This window comes from Mizuhopecten yessoensis, unplaced genomic scaffold (assembly GCF_002113885.1).
Source record: "Mizuhopecten yessoensis strain PY_sf001 unplaced genomic scaffold, ASM211388v2 scaffold5965, whole genome shotgun sequence".
NCBI lineage: Eukaryota > Metazoa > Mollusca > Bivalvia > Pectinida > Pectinidae > Mizuhopecten > Mizuhopecten yessoensis.
This window is the reverse complement of record NW_018406312.1, coordinates 470,498-478,324: the sequence shown is the minus strand read 5'-3', so window position 1 is coordinate 478,324 and position 7,827 is coordinate 470,498. Positions and strand designations below refer to the sequence as shown.

The following is a 7,827-nucleotide window of genomic DNA, read 5'->3' as shown; positions in this document are numbered from 1 at the left end:
CCTTGCCAAGCTGACACATCAAAGGTAGTTAACTAGCCCCTCCTGTACACAGCCCCTTACTTTATATAAGATTTAGACATCTCCTTGCCAAGCTGACACATCAAAGGTAGTTAACCAGCCCCTCCTGTACACAGCTCCTTACTTTATATAAGATTAAGATATCCCCTTGCCAAGCTGACACAAAGCTCTTGAAGGTTGGTCACAGGTACCTCTGCAATAGCTAGGTAAAATGCAATGGATCATGACTGGGATTTGAACCCAGGACCTCCAAATTGTAGACGGATGCTCTAACCACCTGAACTATTTGGTAACCCGTAGTCATCAGGCCTGACGTCATGTGAGATCCATCCAAACCCATCAAGCCTCTCTAGATCTTCTCTAGATTAGGCTAAATGTATTTATGAACAGCAGTTCTTTATTTTACCGATCTATTTCAAAGGAAAAAGATTGGCAACTTGGTATTCACAACTGTATAGTGCTAAGGATCAGATAGACAGGTAAATCATAGGTACTTCACAAATTGTCTAACTGACAGATTAAATAAACAAACACACCTGGTCATTCTAATCCTATAAACAACAAACCAAAGTCTGGTTAGCATGCACAAAACTGTCATTAACATTGTGAAGAAAACCTAACGCACAAAATTGTCATCGAACTTGTTACGAATATGTGTGAGATATCCCAACCCTAACCAGGTGTTCAGGTCAGTACTGGTTTGTCCTGGAGAGACTCACCGGTCAAACTCACCTGTGTCTGACCAGTTGTTACACCTTACAAATATTTGTAGAGCAGTAAAGAGGCTTACCGTGATTGTACCGTGAATGTTCCGTTACAGTTGTCTGTGGAAGTCCTTTAGCATGTTTGTAGTCCTACTTACAGACACTGACTCCTGTGTGTCAGGACATCAGCTGACACTTGGTCGTGGGTCGTGTGTGAGAGGTGTATATGTAGGGGTGTACTCCTGTAATTGTACACCCAACAGTCACTCTTCAGTGACCACTCCGGGGTGGCTAACACTTCACCGACCCTAATGCCTGAGGTGAAATCGTGATTGAGTTTGCCAGGCAATTTGACACATATATGAGTAAATGAAGAGTACTTGAGTACCTCTAGGAATGTAGGGGCAAAATCAAAAACCAATAATCTTATGTCAATTAAAACATGTAATAACCAACTTAAAAAAGACTCTTTGCTTACCAAAGTTGGTCGCTTTACACAGGTTTCTGGTAATAGTAAGTTTTACACCAGTATAAGGTGACACTCTCTTCAGGTCAAAGCACCCTAACTGATTGGGAGGGTATTTACCTTGATTGGAGGGGACATCTTATCCTGTGCCATTATTACCTGATGGTCGCCCTCTCCCTTTGTACCGATGTGTACACAGGACTCCTCAGCTAGGCTAATTTATTTATTATGATAAACTGTCCACACCCCTTCACATTCTGTTCCGTGACGTTGTTTAAGACATAATGATTAACTCTTACAAATGTTGGCATCTTACTATCAAAGGGAAGTGAAACCATTTAGAGATGTATGACTCAAGTGTACCATCTAATTTTCGGATATTTCAGTCCTGTCTTTTCAACAAGTGCTCACTCATACCTTGATATGTCCCCCTCTATCGAAAACCCAGTACATTCATTGTACATGCATTTCTGAACAAAAATGAAACCATGTTTATTTTTTAAAACATTTAAACATCCATGACTTGGACATATAGATCCAAAAAGTTCACATATATAACTGTACAGTAGAATTTGATTCAAACAGGTACTGTGTTGAGCACCTGCTAGCTCAAACTTCTATATTTAACTGAAAAAAACATGGATAACTTAAATATTTATGCTCAATGCGTTAATCGTTGTATACTCAAGTAATACAGTAAGTAGCAAATGTTTTACTTTATCATAGGACTGAACGCAATTTTTCCATGACCAGTATGAATAAGGGTTCTCTGGATTTTCAAAACAATCATTTGAATTATTGATTTAAAATTAAATGATTTCATATTGAAATATTGAAATTGACATCTTAAAAGCCTCTCCAAATCAATCTCATTCAAATTCATGAATGCATGATCTGTTTTCATTTAGACTCGTTTCTTAATTACAACGTTTTTAAATTAGACTTGTTTCAAGCAACTTATTTAAATTATGAAATATTTTCAATGTAATTTAAAGTACACATAGTCCTGTGACAGTATTATAATGTGACATTATTTGAAGTCCCGTCACAGCTGGAAAATATGACGTGGCTTTGTGTGTAGTTACTTGGATAAATATTTAGGAAATGTATGTACATGGTACACACATGAAAATATTATTATTCTCATATTTGTATTTCATTATGCTGAAAAAAACTACTTCAATTAAAACCTAGGATGTATTAAGATTGCACACACTTTGGTGCATCGTCATCATTCTAACAATGGATTTCTCCTCGATCCTTCATCTTATTTCTTTAAAATGTAACTTGTTTCTTTCTATTTCGGTTTGATTTGCTTACAGACTTCCATAGTGCAAGGAAGAATTCTTAAATTCTTAAATCAGGTAACGTTATGTCAAAGCCATTCTTTTTTGGTTATTGCTAAAAGATTAGAAATAACAAAATGATTTGTTAATGTTCATAAAGTCATACCTGGATTCTTAAATAAAGAACTGTAGCAGTTAAAATGCATTATAAGTATTTAAAGTTGCTGTAGTGAGCCTCTAATAAGTAATGGCAAAATATCCCTCGATCAGAGGTGAGTTTATCATTATGTGTCCCATGTTGTCACGACACTATCAGCTAAAGAACTACAATTTTAAACTGTACATCTTTTTAATATGTTTAAGTACATTCTCTGAAAATGAATTAAGTTGTGTTATCTAACTTAATCTTATTCAACGCCCTGAGCTGTACATTAAGGTATTTTAATGTGGAGTCATGGTTTCAAAAGGAAATCCACCCATCACTAATTTAGATTTAATATTCCGGCTGTTTGCCTTTGAAAAAATGTGCACGTCAAAAATCCTTTACAAATAATTGATTCTGCTATAGACACTAGATATTCCCTTCCCCCTCCTCCAGACACCAACGTCATCTAGTACTTTTAAATCTTCAAGGTGGTGAACTTTTAATGTTCCTAACGTTTTGAGAGTGATTGTATACATTAGTCCATCAATTTGCAGGTATCATTGACTGTGCTTTAGGCAGGAGTCAAACATTAACCCTATACACATGGGCTTTATTCCAGTGTTATTTAATTCAGATTTATACCGAAAACTGGTTGATGACAAATCTACACCCACACGGGGATGTACCACCTCCACATATATAGAGAGGATTGTTGTAGTGATTGTCTGGGATGTATAGGCAAATAACTACAAAACTATACCAGCACCCTAAGCCCATCCCCATGTTCTGCTATTTTTGTATCAATTTGCTTATTAACCCAGGTAACTGTGGTTGTAGTATCACTGGTAGAGGCCTTGCAGCCACATTATTAGAATCCTTACTGGTAGGAGCTTCACTGGTAGGGGCCTTGCAGCCTCATTATTAGAATCCTTACTGGTATGAGCTTCACTGGTAGGGGCCTTGCAGCCACATTATTAGAATCCTTACTGGGAGGAGCTTCACTGGTAGGGGCCTTGCAGACACATTATTAGAATCCTTACTGGTAGGAGCTTCACTGGTAGAGGCCTTGCAGCCACATTATTAGAATTCTTACTGGTAGGAGCTTCACTGGTAGGGGCCTAGCAGACACATTATTAGAATCCTTACTGGTAGGAGCTTCACTGGTAGGGGCCTTGCAGACACATTATTAGAATCCTTACTGGTAGGAGCTTCACCGGTAGGGGCCTTGCAGCCACATTATTAGAATCCTTACTGGTAGGAGCTTCACTGGCAGAGGTTTTGTAGACTCACTTTTGTAGCCTTAACAGTAGAGGTCTTCCAGCATCACTGGCAAATGTCTCGCAGCCTTGACGCGAAAGTATAATTATGCATGAAACAGAACAAAAAAATGCTCTAAAAATAATTATCCCTGGATTGAGGTCCAAAATATAGGTTACAGTGACCTATTTTTGGTTCTGATTTTAGTCATGACACTTTGACTCCCAAGATGCACTCATGTACCACAATGTCACCTGAAAATGCTCCCAACCAAATATGGCACATATTCATTGCTTTGTGCAGCCTTGACGCAATTTTTTTAATTTTGCCCCCACCCCTCAGCTCCCCTGGGGTTCAATCCCTCCATTTGTACAATTTTGAATTTCCACCTCCTAATTAAGAAACATCTAAAGAAATATGACCAAATTACCAATCTTTTGCCCCACCCATCCTGGTAGGTTAAATTTAGCTCCTCAATTTGAATTTTAAATCCCCACCACCTAAGGATGGCTCCAGTCAAAAAAGAAGATGAAATTGTTTGCAGTAATTATTGGTGGATGGAAAGGCAACAGACACTATGGTACGGCATCAGCTCATTTTGGTACTTTGTGCCAGATGAGCTAGTAAATAGTAATATAGTGACCTTAAATGGCCTTAACTCTGAAACACTGAAATACCCAACCATTCATGGTATTCTTATACTGTACCATTGTATCATGTTTGATCAATACCTGTTAAGAAGTGAAACCAAGAGCATTATGACACTGAATTGGGGCATGGAAGTACCAGACAGGACGGGATTGGGCAACACTATATACCCCACGTGGCCCTGGCACACGTACATAACACAGAACATTGGGGGTGACATAACACAGAACATTGGGGGTGACATAACACACAACATTGTGGGTGACATAACACACAACATTGGGGGTGACATACCACACACAACATTGGGGGTGACATAACACACAACATTGGGGGTGACATAACACAGAACATTGGGGGTGACATAACACAGAACATTGGAATGACATAACACACAACATTGGGGGTGGCATAACACAGAACATTGGGGGGAACATAACACACAACATTGGGGAGACATAACAACATTGGGGGTGACATGGTGACATATAACACAGAACATGGGGGGTGGCATAACACAGAACAGTGGAGATGACATAACACAGAACATTGAGGGGGACATAACACACAACATGGGGGGTGGCATAACACAGAACATTAGGGTGACATAACACAGAACATCGGGGGCGGCATAACACAGAACATTGGAGGTTTCATAACACAGAACATTGGAGGTTTCATAACACAGAACATTGGGGTGACATAACACACAACATTGGGGGTGACATAACACACAACATTCAGGGTGACATAACACACAACATTGGGGGTGACATATAACACAGAACATCGGGGGTGACATAACACAGAACATCGGGGGTGGCATAACACAGAACATTGGGGGTGACATATAACACAGAACATTGGGGGTGACATAACACAGAACAGTGGGGGTGACATATAACACAGAACATCGGGGGTGACATAACACAGAACATCGGGGGCGGCATAACACAGAACATTGGGGGCGACATAACACACAACATTCAGGGTGACATAACACACAACATTGGGGGAGACATAACACACAACATTGGGGTGACATAACAACATTGGGGGTGACATAACACACAACGTTGGGGGTTACAGAACACACAACATTTGGGGTGACATAACACCCACCATTGGGGGTGACATAACACAGAGCATTGGGGGGACATAACACAGAACATTGGGGGAGACATAACACAGCACATTGGGGGAGACATAACACACAACATTGGGGTGACATAACAACATTGGGGGTGACATAACACACATCATTGGGGGTGACATAACACACAACATGGGGGGTGACATAACACAGAACATTTGGGGTTACATAACACAGAACATTCGGGGTGACATAACACAGAACATTGGGGTGACATAACACAGAACCTTGGGGGTGACATAACACAGAACATTGGAGTGACATAACACACAACGTTGGGGGGGACATAACACAGAACATTGGAGTGACAGTGACATAACACACAACATTCAGGGTGACATAACACACAACATTGGGGGGGACATAACACACAACATTGGGGGGGACATAACACACAACATTGGGGGTGACATATAACAGAGAACATCGGGGGTGACATAACACAGAACATCGGGGGTGGCATAACACAGAACAGTGGGGGTGACATAACACACAACAGTGGGGGTGACATAACACACAACAGTGGGGGTGACATAACACACAACATTGGGCGTGCCATAACACACAACATTGGGGGTGACATAAAACACAACATTGGGGGGGACATAAAACAGAACATTGGGGGGGACATAACACAGAACCTTGGGGGTGACATAACACAGACATTGGGGGTGACATAACACAGAACAGCGGGGGTGGCATAACACAGAACATTGGGGTGACATAACACAGAATATTGGGGGCGACATAACACACAACATTCAGGGTGACATAACACACAACATTGGGGGTGTCATATAACACAGAACAGCGGGGGTGACATAACACAGAACATCGGGGGCGGCATAACACAGAACATTGGGGGCGACATAACACAGAACATTTGGGGTGACATAAAACAGAACATTGGGGGGGACATAACACACAACATTGGGGGTGACGTAACACAGAACGTTGGGGGTGACATAAAACAGAACATTGGGGGCGACATAACACACAACATTCAGGGTGACATAACACACAACATTGGGGGAGACATAACACACAACATTGGGGTGACATAACAACATTGGGGGTGACATAACACACATCATTGGGGGTGACATAACACAGAACAGCGGGGGTGGCATAACACAGAACATGGGGGGTGACATAACACACAACAGGGGGGGTGACATAACACAGAACATCGGGGGCGGCATAACACAGAACATTGGGGGCGACATAACACACAACATTCAGGGTGACATAACACACAACATTGGGGGAGACATAACACACAACATTGGGGTGACATAACAACATTGGGGGTGACATAACACACATCATTGGGGGTGACATAACACACAACATTCAGGGTGACATAACACACAACATTGGGGGAGACATAACACACAACATTGGGGTGACATAACAACATTGGGGGTGACATAACACACATCATTGGGGGTGACATAACACACAACATTTGGGGTGACATAACACCCACCATTGGGGGTGACATAACACAGAGCATTGGGGTGACATTACACAGAACATTGGGGGTGACATAACACTCAACATCGGGGGTGACATATAACACAGAACATCGGGGGTGGCATAACACAGAACATCATAACACAGAACATTGGGGGTGACATAAAACAGAAGATTGGGGGTGACATAACACAGAACATTGGAGTGACAGTGACATAACACACAACATTCAGGGTGACATAACACACAACATTGGGGGAGACATAACACACAACATTGGGGTGACATAACAACATTGGGGGTGACATAACACACATCATTGGGGGTGACATAACACAGAACAGTGGGGGTGACATAACACAGAACATTTGGGGTGACATAAAACAGAACATTGGGGGGGACATAACACACAACATTGGGGGGGACATAACACACAACATTGGGGGTGACGTAACACAGAACGTTGGGGGTGACATAAAACAGAACATTGGGGGTGACATAACACAGAACATTTGGGGTGACATAACACAGAACATTCGGGGTGACATAACACAGAACATTGGGGGTGACATAACACAGAACATTGGGGGTGACATAACACAGAACATTGGGGGTGACATAACACAGAACATTGGGGGTGACATAACACAGAACATTGGGGGTGACATAACACA

General features: G+C 41.5%; 2 protein-coding genes across 2 annotated transcripts in view; one reads left to right on the top strand and one right to left on the bottom strand.

Annotated features, from left to right (window-relative positions):
* LOC110451344 (prostaglandin G/H synthase 2-like) overlaps positions 1-912 on the bottom strand; it is a 46,230-nt gene extending 45,318 nt beyond the window's left edge. The window contains exon 1 of the mRNA XM_021499311.1: positions 809-912. The gene's annotated coding sequence lies outside the window, so the exon portion shown is untranslated. The remainder of the gene's footprint in view (positions 1-808) is intronic.
* The window catches only part of LOC110451342 (cytosolic phospholipase A2-like), an 86,719-nt gene that overhangs the window by 12,841 nt on the left and 66,051 nt on the right, over positions 1-7,827 (top strand). The window lies entirely within an intron of this gene.